The sequence below is a fragment of the Cygnus olor genome, chromosome W, assembly GCF_009769625.2.
Source record: "Cygnus olor isolate bCygOlo1 chromosome W, bCygOlo1.pri.v2, whole genome shotgun sequence".
NCBI classification, from domain to species: domain Eukaryota; kingdom Metazoa; phylum Chordata; class Aves; order Anseriformes; family Anatidae; genus Cygnus; species Cygnus olor.
In genome coordinates, this window is record NC_049199.1 from 1918087 (window position 1) to 1933160 (window position 15074).

Genomic DNA, 15074 nt, shown 5'->3' on the forward strand with positions numbered 1-15074 from the left:
TAGTAGGAATATGAATTACAAAAATGCAGAGCTGCTTCTGCAGTGTGTTGGAGGCCTCTTAGCAGTATGATTCAGAGGTGCTCAGCATATTTAGGAATGAATATGTTAAATCTCCTAATGTAAAATATAAGTTAAAAAATATTTAAGTCCCCTAGCAATTACTCTATTATGCTAGCTTTATTCATAATTGATCAAGTTAAGCTAGTGTGCCAAATGTATCTTTTCTCAGGAGTAGGTTTGATCAGTGCTCCAGAGCTGTGCAGTGATTTCTGCATTAGCGCTCTTTCTTGTCACAGCAATGCTTTAGCAAGGTGGGCTTATAAGCCTTTTCTGAAGGATGCTTTTTACATATCCCCTCTCTGCTGTGCCTAGCATGTAAGAACAAGGGACAAAAAAGCTGTCACCTTTTCCGTAATGGAATGGCCCCCACTGGGTTTGTGCATAGATGCTTATAATTAAATGGTTCACATGTCTTTAAACGCATCACTTACTGGAGCGCAAATCAGTCAAGATTTGCATTTTGCTTGCTATTCAAGTTTTTAAACTCATGAGCTCCCTGCCTAATGACAAGAATATTTATCCAGGTTAATTGATAAAATCTCTTCAACATAAAGTGTTCTAGGAAACAATTTCAGAATATTTACATGTTTTATTAACATCTTATTATTTTATTCGATACCCCTAGAGCAAGTGCAGATGTAGGATGAATGGAATGTATTTTGTAATGGCATTTTCTCCAGAAAAAGCTCATCTTATACCTATATTGTCTTTTGCTTAAGACCTAAGCGTGCTTAAAGATCTAAGCATATAGCTGTTTCAGTGTTAACAGTTAAAACAAAAATTCAAACAATGCAATTGCTAGATTTTGAATACTGAATGCTTTTAGAAAAGTGCTGTTTAAAAAAAAAGTGATTTTCATTAACAAATTAAATGATATAGGAAAAAAACACAAAAGCAGATTGGCTGTATGGTCATAAGTAATATGTAAACAGCAATATTGTCTGAATTTATTAAATAAATGATTCATTACAGATTAGTACCCCAAGCTTTTTTTCTCACCTTTGCAGCTGCTCTTGTTTGCCTAAGCACAGTTTTCTATGAATTTGCATCATGATAAATGTATCCTTAAAGCAGGAAAACAAAGAAATGAAACAGGATTAGAATTTGTTGTGGAATGAGTCATTCATTTAAAAAACAATATCTCAGGTTTGACTGTTGTATTTTGTACTGTTTCTTCCTGTTGTCCATAAAGCATTTCCACCAGAGATTTTTTTCCTGTAGTTTTAGGTGTTTCAAGATGAGTCACTTCAAATGATCTCATCATTCACTTTTTTTTTGTTAGCAGACTGAAAGCAGAACCTTGTACTTTTCTGTTCAGATGGGAGAGGGAAGACTAATTGACGTTCTCATAACTGAGAATGAAGCTAAAATATTCATCTTCCACTACAGAAATGAATAAAACTGGGGCAGATTAGGCTGTCAATAGAAAGTTATGACAACAGTTAGAACAAATACTGCATTATAAATAGGAACACAGTATTCCCTTTTGTATTCCCTTTTTAAGCTCTGTGGAAGGCCTGTGGAAGTGAAATATGTGGATATGTTTGTCCAACTGTTTATATAATCTAATAATGCTTATTAAGCTCTTGTTAGTTTAATAAACATGAATCTTGGTCCTTAAAACAGGGACTTTAAATGGTTTATCCTTAAAAAAAAAAAAAGGCGCTCTTCTAGATCTAAAAAATCTATCTTAATTTTTCTAGATTATGTTAAAAGATGAGCAAATGGCTTTCCATTTACTTCAGTCTTATTTTGCTCCTCGCTCTAACATAATTCTCTATATTTCCTATAATCCTTCCTACTTTCCAGTGTAAACAAAAAAAAAAAATCTTGCTGCTTATTTGTCTCTGGCAAACATTAACAGGAGGAAAAATAATTCTTATCTATTACATATATATCATTTTCACTAATATTTTTTGGAATATTTTGCTTAGCTTTTCTTTTGAGTCACCCCCACAGCCATCCACTTCTCAGATGTTTTTAATGTCAGCCAAAGTTCCTGCCAGCTACAGGGATAAAAACTCCTGAGAGGGAGGTTGCTGTGATGATGGGAGATTACCAGGAAAACCCAGCTGTTCTAACGAGTGGTTTTGGTGTCATTATTAGTTTTGTCTAGTATGTCAATACTGAGCATTTGAGGATGATTTTAATGAAAATGGAATTCTAATCACAACAGGGATTTACTAACCTTCCAGTCTCTTACTGCTGAAGTTTGATACTTAGACATCACATTATTACATTCAGGATTTCCTGTTTAAGTCATATTTTATGCTCTGAAGAACAAACCCTTCTGAATTCTGAGGTTTGTATCCAGGCCTGAGAGTACAGAACTGCTCAGAGCATGGTTATTACAGAAATCCTGTAGGACAACAGTTGAAGATCCTGATTCCAGATGAGTACTCGGAGAAGAGGGGCTCTCCCTCTCCTCTCTTTTTCTGTGTAGCTGTGAACAGACCATGATACTTTTTTCCAGTGTTTTCCTGAGTCTGTTGGTGTGAGTCTTGAGTACTTTTTGAGCAAGAGGTAGTACTTAATAGTCCTCAGTGGATTTTTTTTTTATTATTCTGTATTTTTTTTCCATTACAAGTTCATTTTTACTGCCAAAAACTTTAAGTGGAGTTCCTTAAGTCAGCCATGACTCCTATAAGTGCTTTGGTTTTGAATCCAGACACTGCCTGTTTTATCTGATATTTCCTAATCTTTCTATTAGGAGAGAAAATGTTCTGTTCACCTTCTCTATTCCAATTATAATTTTATTAACATAACTACGTATTTCTTCTTTTCAATCATATATTTTCATAGTCTGTTAAACTATCTTTCATACCTGTGCCCTTTATACTTTTTGCCTCCTCCTTCATTTTCTTTAAATCATGTCCTTAATCAGGCTATGATTTTTTTCTTCTGTTGCAACTTCTAATTCTGTATTCCTGCCTAATGCTGTGTGTTTACTCTCTGAAATACTTGGAGGGGTGGATAGATGGAGGTGTCTGACTTCCAAGACTGATTATTTTACTAGGTACCTCTTCTGCTTCCATTTCCTTGTCTCCTTCACAGTTGTGCATATCGTGAAAACCCATCACTTTTCAAAGGAGAGCAAGCTTTTGCTTTCCACCAGTTTTGCAGTAGATTTTCTTCAGTCCTTGAAAATACTGTGTAACAGTTAAAAGTGAGAAAGTGTCTTATTACTTATAACATTCTTTGAATGTTCTACATCTGTTAAGGACATCTTCAGAAATCAATGAAGAGTTGCTGTCCTTAGTTGTAAGTTTTCATTGGATAATTCTAATTGGAGAATGTGTCACACTGTGCTATTCACAAACTTTTACTTTTTTTTTTTCTCTTTATTTGTTAGGGCTGACCAGGTTGGTTAGATATGTCACTTTATATTAGTATGAAATACTTATAACAGTTTGTTTTTCTATTTTACTTGCATGGATATTTTCTAGATGAATAGGTCTTCCCTTCTAGTCCCAATCCCCTTCTGAAATTCTGTGTGGGGAAAAACAAACAACAGCAACAACAACAAAACCCCACAGCCATGTTCCAAAATGCGTGGCTTATTTCTGCAAATAAAGGATGCAAACTGCAATAAAAGAAAATGATCTGGGGAAAAGCCTAACCTTAGAAAACTTTGCAGGTAGCTTCATGAAGAACAAATACTTTTAAAAGTTGTTGCTCATTTTGCTTCTGATTGTGTTAAATGTAAATCTAGCAAACTTGCTGAACATAGGATGAATATTTAACTCCAAGGTGGCAAGGAGGTTGGTAGTCTTTTATTGTTTAAAATTCAAGCAAGTGATATGTGCAATAACAAGCATCATAATTAGGAAATGTGATCCATTTCTTTGTTCTGATTCCAATGGCACAGCAACACCCAGAGGTATCAGAGCTCTTGAGGCTCACAAAACTGCTTTTTTCCAGGAAGAGAAACACAGAGAATGATACAGAGCTGGGAGGGGGCAGAGGGAGATTTTTATTGGAAGCTGTTAAAGTGGTTGCTAAGAGACCTTCTCCAGCTAACACAGGCACAGCAGTGAGTGTGAGGCTGATAAATCATATCTTTTGTATTATACCTTTCCTTTCTGTTTTTTTTTTGTTTGTTTGTTTTTGTTTTTTTACTGGACTGGAGCTTTTATAGTTGTTTAAGATCAGAGAAAGCACCTGCCAGTTGCTTTTTCTTCCCTTTTGCTCCCTTCTTCTGCCTCGTGCAAGATGGAGCTAGAAAATGAAATGATCAGCTCCTCCAGCAATTCTTCAGCAGGCTCCAGAGAGTACAAGGTGGTGATGCTAGGAGCAGGGGGAGTTGGCAAAAGCGGTAAGTTTCAGCAGCAGAATTTTTTGGGAGAAGGGGTGAACTGGGAGTGTAAAGTTCACAGAACAAGAATGATTTAATAAGGGGTTTAATTCCTCTTTTTGTTGCACATGGTTTGGATAAAAGTCTATAATTGATGACTGGGGTAGTGAGTCAGCTTAATTTGTTACAGAGTGAAATATTATAAGCCTTTTTATTAGATATTTTTGCAAAAGCAACCTTGGCTCCACTGTATAGAGGAGAGAGTGGTCAGCTTCCTGCTGTTAGTGTAACAGCAGGTGCTTGTGTCACGGCAACACTTGGTGAGGGGTAATGGATAGTGTGGATGTAACTTGTTGGCCTCCTTGAGACTAGGCAGAAATGTTACTAACTACAATCAGCTGTACACGCAAAGTGTGGAGGATGCCTACAGTGACAGAATTTTCTTCCCCACATCTTCCTTTAACTTTTTTTGCTGAGTATCACTATGGCTCAGCCGGTGTTATTCTCCTCTCCTGTCCTGTCAGAGAATGCATGTCTGAGTTTCAAGCCAGGCGATAAGGTAGATTTGCAGCATATTTTAATATCACTGTCCAGTGCTGGCAAGATATGCTATTGTCTGACAGTGATATCTCTTAAGAGGAGTCATTAATTTCTTCAGACAATGTTTTCTTTTTCCTAGATATTATCACCTCTGATTTATTCTCACTGACACTAGCATTCCCTGTTCTTGAAAAGACTTTGCTGAACGTGCAGTGTTTGTCTCAGAAGCCAGTATATTGAGCTGGCCACACAACAAGCATTTATTACATTTTCAGGAAATTCAAAAAGAAAGAAGAAGAAAATAACCAACCAAACAAAAGGTAATATAATATATTACAAACAAATTTCATGATAAATAATCTGAAACACTAAACTGTAACAGTTGTGTAGATCAAACAAGTTTTATTTCCTATACAAACAACAAGACTAGGTGGTAGATTAAAAAAAAAAAAAAAAGGGAATTGATATAATTTCCTGTGTATATCCATAATCTGTTTTCTTGTTATATTTGGCTTCAACTTCAGTGCTATATCTTTCAATGAGAGCTAATTCCCATCAGTATTGCTTAACCAGGCAAACAATTCTTGCACAGGTGTTATGCTGTGATCACTACACAAAATGGGAAAGAAGAAAATATTGGTTATCTCAGAGTAACTTTCTGCAGTTTCAAATTATCTTATCCATGGTAAAGCAGATATACAGGTTGAGTCAGCTGAAACTTTCAGCAAAATGTCACTTTTTTTCCTGAGTGCACCAAAAAGATGGCAGCAATTTTTTCCAAACATTCTTGCAAGGCTCATGTAATTTTGAAAACTCATTCACCAAAACAAAAATATTGCAAGCTGTACCATATTTATATTGTGATTGAATCACTGCAGCCATATTTTATATACATATTGAGGAAACTTTCAAGTTTCCATTTACTGCTAGATAAGAGGTTTAGAACAAAAATTTTAAAATAAACAAAAGTTTATTCAAATCTCACTGTCATTGTTCAGAAAACCTTAGCTGATGATTTCATGAGACTAAAGCCTTCAAAACCATGGATTACAGAAGATAATATCGCTCCACATAAGGACCAGATAATTATTTAAGAAGAATTGTGTGTCTGTGTGGTCTAGAGAAATAAAAATGGGATGAAATGGCTAGTTATGACATTCAGTGGGATTACTGAAAACCTTCTGAGATAAACTGGGGAACAAAACAGAAACTGAGAGACTTAAGAGACTAGAAGAAAGGAGGCAGACTCCTTTCTCATCTTTTCTTTGTTTTCTTTGCTATGAGCTTCCCCTATGGAATGAGCATGAAATATTTCAGTGGAATACTGAGCTAGCCCAACTGATGGAATGCTGATAGAGATAAGGAAGAAGTAGTGTCACTCCATAAGCCATGTATTCATTCTGACTATTGCTTAGGCAGGATTAATTTATGCTGGATTAAAAGTAGAAAAAGGCCTGAAGGACTCCTTCCATTCTCCAAGATGACCTCTGCTTTCTCCTAGTGACCTAGATTCACTCTGTCCAGAAAATTATGAGTCTAACTACAAAAACAGTGTCAGGGTAGCATAGGAATGAGAGAGGAAAAAAAAAAGTTCTATTTCCATCCTAGACTTTGATAGATAAGTGATATATAGGATGATATATAGGTAATATCTTGGTTTCCTTCTTCCTCTCCCTCCTCCTTCCCTTCTTAAGCCATGATAAAAGGAGCAATACCTGGGGTTAAGTTGCTGAGTGGGAAACAAACCTCTTTTATATCTCTTTTAGACTTTCAGTTCTTCATCTTGTTCAGTTTTAAATAAATCAGCTTAGGAAAGAGTTTTCTTTAAGAGCCAAATTGCAGAAATGTTAGAAGATATAATTTTACCCTGAACATAGTTCACTTCTATGGATCCCCTGAGCATTTTGATCTTCTGCTTCCCACCCTTTTCTGCTTTCCTGTGCCACTTCATACTACAGGTCATTGCATTGACAATTGCACACTCATTTTAAGGGGCTGTGGGTGGCCATTTTGTGTGAGCAGGAAGGAATAAGGAAGGGGGCACCAACAATCGATGTGCTTTTGGTGTTGATAGTTATAGAGTATTTGCTATGGGTTGTCAGTGTTGTCCCTTCAGTTCTGTTTTCCAAGATAGCAGATAATCCAGGAGGACAGCCACTTTCTTGTTATTCAGGCTTTTCAATGTAGTAGAAGTTTCACAAGAATTGGTTATAGAAAGTAAACTCAGCACATCCAAGTCTGATAGTCACCACATAAGGGTAATAACCTGTAAACTGCAAGTGGTTTAAGAACTGCCACTTCACATTTCTAAATTAGTTCTAGAAAAAAATGTGTCGCGTTAAGGGGTGTAGCCGATTAACCATTATGGGTCCGGTCGGATTCAGGGTACTGAACTATCACAATCACAGATTCACCAATAACGCATTAAACGTTATGGGTCTGGTTGGATTCAGAGCACTGAACTACCATGGTCACGGATTCACCAATAATGTATAACCACCCTTACTCTAGTCGTGTTCAATGAGAACTATCATGGCTAGGAACAATGCAGTTAGGTGCAATTTATTACAGCAACAGGTACACAGGTTCTTTGGATTGCCGGCGATAGTTGCTGTCTGCAAAAGCAAGCTAGCATGCATGAAATACACAGGTGCACAGCCTGGCTATTAACGAGTTAAAAGGCACAAGGACTATAGAGATTTCTAAGTTTCCGTGGAGACACACAGTATAACCAAGTGTTCAAATCTCACCTAAAGGCGTCCCAATGGGGGGGGGGGGGGGGGGGGGGGGGGGGGGCAGGGGCGGGGAAGAGAGGCTCAGCCCGTTGACTGATCCCAGGAGTCAGGAGGTCCTCAGGATGGTGTATTCCCTCGTGATGGTATCTCCCCTGATGATGGTATCGTCCCTAACATCCCCTCTCTCTTAGGCCAATTTATATTATTTTCTATCTTTTAGGTGGAGCTTGAGTGACTCTAGTCAAGCATATCTTAGTTATGATTGGTGAAAAGTTTTCCCGTCTCCGTTTAAAGGAATAGACTCTGAGAAATTCAGAGCACATGCTCAGTGAGGGGTGGTCGCACTTTGGAGGCAGGTAGCTTTTGGGATGGAGGTGTGTTTTGGTATTATAATGATATTATAATGAGCAAAAGTACACTAGAGTACAGCATTTGTCAAAACGTGACAGGTCGTTGGCTCAGGGTAGCAAAAAGTGCAGCTTATCGGTCTTGGTGTGCACAAGAACAATCAAGTCCCCACCTGGTCACAGAACCTAGCCGTGGTGTCTCCACTCCACTCTACGCTCCGTACTGTTCCTTAGAGTCAGCACACCAGGTTCCCCCAGTGTGATAGCATCTAAGGTTGGAAGCCTAGGAAACGCTCAGGTAATGCAGCTATACCCTACCCTGAAAGCCTTTTCAATGCTGTACATTTTCTTTAAAATGTGAATATTAGTTTTATTTTCCTAGTTACTTTAGGCAATTATACCACATAATGATATATCTCAGACACTATTTTATAAAAGGGAGAAACAAAAACAGACTTCTGAACAAGTAGATAATACTGGCATTTAGTTAAAATGTACAAAGCTATTCACCTGGGAAGAGATTTCTGTATCGTGATTATAGATTCCCTACAATGAGTTACCTCTTCAAAGTGTTCTGAAAATAGTACTGTTTAGGTTTTCAGAGCAATACGCTAATTTGTTACTTTGTGTGGGTTGTGTCTGACGTCAAGCACAGCTATACACTTTGTCATAGCTCTGCTGCATGTTCAGACCAAAATAAGGCTAGAACAAGGAATTAAAATGAAATAAAATAGGCACAAAACAAAATTAATGTTGAAGAACACTTGAAAAAAGGTAAATTTTCTACTGACTTTCACTTGCCTATAATCCGTACTGAAATTACACATTTCTAATGCTGAATGTATATGCTTTTCCAGTTTAGAAAGGTTTTGACACTCAGTCTTCTCTGGTGTGATGACAAATCTCAGGTCAGCTCAGTACCATTCAAACCTACTTCAAGTTGACTGTCAGGGTTTAAACCCTAAGAATCTTAATGGGTTTGAAACACGTTTTGATTACTAATACCTTCTTGGACCCACATCTGCATGGTGAGCCCTGTACTCTCATGGTCCCTAGCATGATGCAGCTCAAACCTCTGGGTTTAGATCTGTTTTGGAGTGTTACAAAGCATACACAAAAGAGCTTCTAAATCCTGAGGCCAAGCATTACTGGCTTATATTTAAAAAACTAATTACACTAATAACAATAATTAATTGCAGCACACTCTGCGAAGCATTAACAATAATTAACTGAGGGGATATACGGTGGCTTCCAAAGAGAACGAACAAATTGATGTACCTGGGCAAGCGAATAAAATGGAAAATCTCTGTTTCATGAAAAGAAAAATTGTTGTTACCTAGGCATCCTTCAAATGCTGACTTGATTTCTCCATAATCTACCTGTACTTGCATCTGCTGGACTGAATGAGAATGATATTCTGCCTTTTTTTTTTTTTTTCTTAATTCTAGTTAAAATTAATTTATTTAAGGGTGAAAATAATCTACTGTTTTTCCTGGTAACTGGAATTATAGTTTTATCCAGAAAACGGGTATATGCAAAATGAATTTCATGTTACCTGTCCTAAGAAAGTGGCATTTAAAATGAGAAGTTTTTTTTTTTAAATCACAAACTTATAAAAAAAATTGATAAGCTGTTTTGTACATTACAGAAAACAGGATTTTTATTAGATTTTATTTCTCAGACTGATTGCCAGTTAATTTGTTGCCACCTTAAAAAAAAATAAATTTTTGTCAATTACCCCAAGATTTTTATTAAACTAATATATTTTTAGTTTTAATACATAGGTTTGGAAAATATTTGGATATATTTCTCCAGGCTTCAGTCTTAAAATGAGCAAAAACAAAATTCAGAACAAACCAGCTTCCAGAGGGGAAGAGAAGGAATTAAAGAACAGATTGGTGTGGTTTTTGTTTTTTTTTTTTTTGGGGGGGGGGGAAGAGGGTGAAGAAATGTATTTCTTGGCCTGAGCTGGTTAGAGAAGGCTTGCCTTCTCTGTTGATTTTCCTTTTTTGCCAAAGCCCTATATCTACAAATACAGGTGACTCATCTGATTAGTTTCAGGATCTTGTGTACAAAGTAAGTTCCATAATGTGGGAAAACAGTAATGTGTTTTGCGATGTGGGAACTTGTGTCACAGAAATTTAAATGCCCAGTTTTCTTCTTTTATTGAGGTCCAGACTGCCTGTTTTTTAGATTAGTTTGCCTGTTATCAGTCTCAATAAAGCAAATTCAGTGTCTATTCATTTTAAGCAAGTCCTAATTGCAAGAGTCCCCAGTAAACAGAGGTAGCTTTCACACCATGGAGTGCATCCTGGAGAACTGGTTCACTTCAGCTGTTTGTTAATCCCTTGGAAATAAATCAACTTATGATCCAGGCTGCACTGGAAAAGGCTGAAGAGCAGAGCAAGAAGTTTTGCTGGCATCAGTAGATCCAAGGTTAGAAAGTAACATTTGGGTTTGCTGATACTGGTCTTACACCATCACAAGGCTCACTATCCCAGAACACACTTCATAAATTGATCAAACTGTGTCAATAGCTTTTTTTTTCTCCTCCTCTCTCCCTGTTACTTACATTGCAGGCGGGACTGTGCTAGAATTTCACTACCTCAGTGAAATGTTTCCGTGTCCTTCTATCCCATATGTCTATAGATAATATATTGTGCTTCAATGAGCTTTATCCTTTCACATAAGCATACATTATTCTGAAGCTCTGGTTGCATGCTTCATGACTCGTGGAATATAGCACAGTAACTTCCTTTTAAAATTAATTATCTGTTTTTCAAGTATGCTGGATCAAAATGATCTTTGGTGTAAGTCAGGAACCCTTAAACTGATGCTATTCAGAGTATATATGATATACAGTGTATTCAAAATAATGTTACAGTTGTGATAAATCCTTCACTGGGATAAATATGAGACAGCTCTGTCCTCCACAGGCAACATACAAGGTCACTTATGCTTTTTAGCAGGTTTTGCATTCGAGTATATCAGCTTTGGCAGGGAAGGACTTCTAAGTGGAAGGCAACTAGCTGCCTGTGAGTGTTTCTGTTGAAAACACACAAGTTCGTGCTGATCACAAAATTCCTCTATTTTTTCCCTGTAAGGTGTAACGTTCTGTTATATCTTAACTGCTGGGAGAACTGGCATTGGCATCATGAAATGTCAACTCAGTTAAGCTTAGACTGCAACTGAACTGCAGCTCTGCTGGCTTTGAATTGAATCCATTCCTTCAAGTTTTATAATAAAGCTGGAGAAGTCTATTTATCATGATCACAAATGGAGAGGTTTTGCTAATGGTCAGCACTCTCAATTGTCTGTGACATCCTCCGTGAGCTAACTCAGTTCACCGTCCCATGAGAAAATTCTTCCCTCTCCCCTAAGGAAGAAGACAGAAGAAAGTTTTCTTCTGAGTTATGCTCAAAGGGCATGAAACATATCAGAGCCAGAATATGCCAGGGGATGACTGGCAACAAAATGAGAAGGGAGTTCAAGGAAGACTTCCAGCATTTGGTAGCCATGTTTTGGGGCTGGCTCACTTGTTTCTGTCTGTTATGACTGTGCAGTCTTCCTAGTGAGGGACTGGGGGCAGACAATTTGTTAGAGGCTATTCCTCAGCTTTCTGTATAAATATTTCATATCTGGGCAAGATCTTAATGTTGATTCTCAGTGTGGGGGAGACTTTGTGGGACCATCAGATATATGGCTCATGAAGGTTTTGCCAGGGAGCAAGAAAAATACTACCATATTATGGTAGTATTATGGCCCCAGTATGCTCTCAGTTAGCTACAGCTCTGCTTTCCCAAACACCTGGTAAATGGATCAAGGGTAAGAGCCTGGCCTCCTGTTGTCATCTGAGCCACACTAACATCCATAAGGAGGATTAAGTTACTGCTCAGTATGAGTCAAGCAGAAAAAACTAGCCTTTGAGTGTCTAGGCTTGCTGTGGATTGTATTTAAGACATAGCAATTTTGTTTTTTTTTTCCCCTCCAAAGTCAATATAAATATATTTTGGGGCGTCTAATTTTGTGCTGCTTCTCCTGTGATTGCAAAAAATCCTATTTTTTTCTAACTGGAGTAGAAATTGAAACACCCAATTAATGAAGACACACATCTGTATCCTCTGAAAAGAAATGCGTCTTCACCTTCCATCTGGGGAAAAAAAAAGGTAATGGGGATTTTTAAGGCTTTATATTAGAGCCTTGGAATTTCAGCAAAATAAATATAATTAAGCAAAGTATACTCATTCAAATGAAGAAAAAGAATTTTAAAAATGGAAAGGAAAAATGGGAAGAAAGGGAATATCTGCTTGTTGGCCATAGAAAATCTCACTTATTTGGTAGTTGTCCTGAAAGCGTAAGTATATCTATCAAAATGACATATAAATTCCCTTGGGCAGTTTATAGTACTGAGTGTAACCTGTGATCAACTGTGACCTGATGTGGAAGTGTCAGTGCAAGGCTGGGAAAAGGAGGAAGGGAGAGAGCAGAATACTAACGGGGTACAGCAGAAAAGGCATAGTATTCTTAACAGTTATGTATCCATTGAGAAAAAAAAAAATCCTAACTGCCCACTGTAAGCCACTAGCTAAGTTCACTGTGGCTTGGGTGATATAAACTGAATTACAGTCGTTGTTCTAATGAAGAGTTTTATATTCAGTTTATATGCAGATCAGTGTTGTAGACTGTATTGTCTGTGAAAAACAAACAAAAGGGTTGTACAGAAAGTACAGCAATGCCAGGCAACCACATCCCTGGGTATAGGCAGCTTTAAGTTTTTCTGATAAAGTAGATTAAGCATCAAAGATTTTATAAATGCAGAATTCTGATATATTTATATTTTTTTTAATAAAAAACTGTTCCGATGTTTCAATTTTCTTTGCAAATAGGATATTGAATTCATTTCAAACTCAATTTTGTGTAATATCAACTTCTAGACATTTTATCTTATCATTTCTTTTTTAACAACTTTAACTCCTTATTCTCCTACTTTCCTATCTGATAATGCCTATAGACAATAATCAGTTCATACCTTGATCTTCTTTTCAATCATTTGAGCATCTGAAACTTCAGTTGTAGAAGCTTCTTTTTCTGCTCAGAGCATTTTGTATTCTTAAAATGAGTGCCTTACTATTTGCACATCATTTTCTGAATGTGAATTACAAAAATTGACGTGCTATTCTATTAGTGATCTTACTGGAAATAAGATTGCTTCCTGGCTTCTTCTTGACAGTTCTTTTTGTTCCTCTGAGTATAACGTGTTCTTTTTGTTCAGGTGTACTTCACAGAGATCACATACAGGGAAGCATCTGCAGTAAGCCTGAAGTCACTTACTCTTTTCTCAACACAGTCACCAGTGCTGTACGTGTCTAGTGATAACCTGAATTCTGCATTTCCATATGCATTATCCTGTTTTGGAAGTATTTTGCTGGACTGTTACCACTGAAGTAGTGTGCTGGGTCAAATCATTCTGGCCTGGTTTCTGTTATTCCTCATTTGTCCTTAGTGTGTTTGCTATCTATTGCTATCTACTTGGAAGTATTATACACATTTTTTTTTTATTTTTTTTTTTGACTATGGGCAGACCTTGCGGTCAGAATTACTTGCTTTGGGGAAATGAGCTAAAGATGTTTCCCTAATTATGTCAGTTCACGTAATTCAGTAGCTGGAGGGGTGGAGGATTCAATTATGGCTCCTACTTTTAATAAGATGGTTTCCACATGTGATATACCAATTGGTTACTAAGAAGGCTGTCTGCAGTTCTAGTTTCTTCATTATCAGAAACCATCTGATAAACAGGAGAGATATGACAGAAGACCAAATGAGATGATAAAAGGGTTGATGCTACATGATTTATGATGACAAGTGACTATGACTACATTCAAATAGCTCTGTCAAATAGTAGTCCTTGATTCTTTACTGTGTAACTTGCACATGTATACAGTGATTTAATGTAAATGGGACTGGATTCAGCTGTAATGTGAATGGATTGGTCTGTACATCTTTTCTCATCAAACCCTCCAGATGATGAATACCTACTTGGATAAAGTAGCAAAGTGGGCTAGTCACTGGCTGTGACCACTTCAGCACAGGAGACAGGGAAATTAGGATATTTAAAGGTTATAAATATCAAGAAAATTGGACATGTTTTCTGAAATTAAGAAGGAAAGGGACTAGTATTTCTTAATGGAGAGGTAAGCAGTTAAGTAAAAAAAATTAGAATTAAAACATGTAATTAAAGATGTATGAGATCTTCAGGCAGTCACTTCCTTTGGACAGTAAGAGCGCACTACATATCCTTAACTGTTTGTTTAAAAGTAAGATGGAACAGATTGTGGAATAGTCTTTGAAGAGAACAGGTTGGTGAAAATTGTATTAGTCTAATTGTTTTATGCTAATTTAACATAGAGAATGAACATTAATAGGCAAATACACCTGAACAGGAGAAGCATTTACAGTCTTCAAACTCTTTTACAGAGGAGAAGGAATACTGTGATCCACAAAATTATGAAATGAATTAAAAATCTTCAGAACTTGTGGTTGGTGTGACATTACTAATGTATACGACTAGCATCTTTCTTTATGTTCAGACAGCTTAAGAGACTGGTCTCGAGACTAGACTTGTGTACAAAAACAGCCATTAATATTGCCTCACACACAGTTCAAGTACATCCTTTAAGGTATGAGGGCTCCTGTCTAATTGGAAACACGCTGAGGTGGCACCCTAACAGTAATGGCCACCTGAAGCATCTGTTGAGTAGTACTACAGATGGAAGATCAGCAGCTCTGTTAGCTAACCACTTGCAAAAATCTATTATCAGTTCTGTTAATGGAAATGGAATTCACTGATTGAGGACTTCCATCTAAACCTCTTCCATATGAACTATGATGTGAAGTGATTATAATTCATGGAAGGTTACATTAATGAATCTGCTTTTCATGGTGTGATTTTTTTGAAGGAAGACTTCACTTATACATTTCATTGAGATGATCCTGCTCTGCTTTTCCCACACACACTGCTTGCTGTTAAGAGACAGGAAACCTTTGGGGCTGTTCCTCAGCAGCAGGAATTGAACTATCAAGGACCCCTCTGATTTCAAT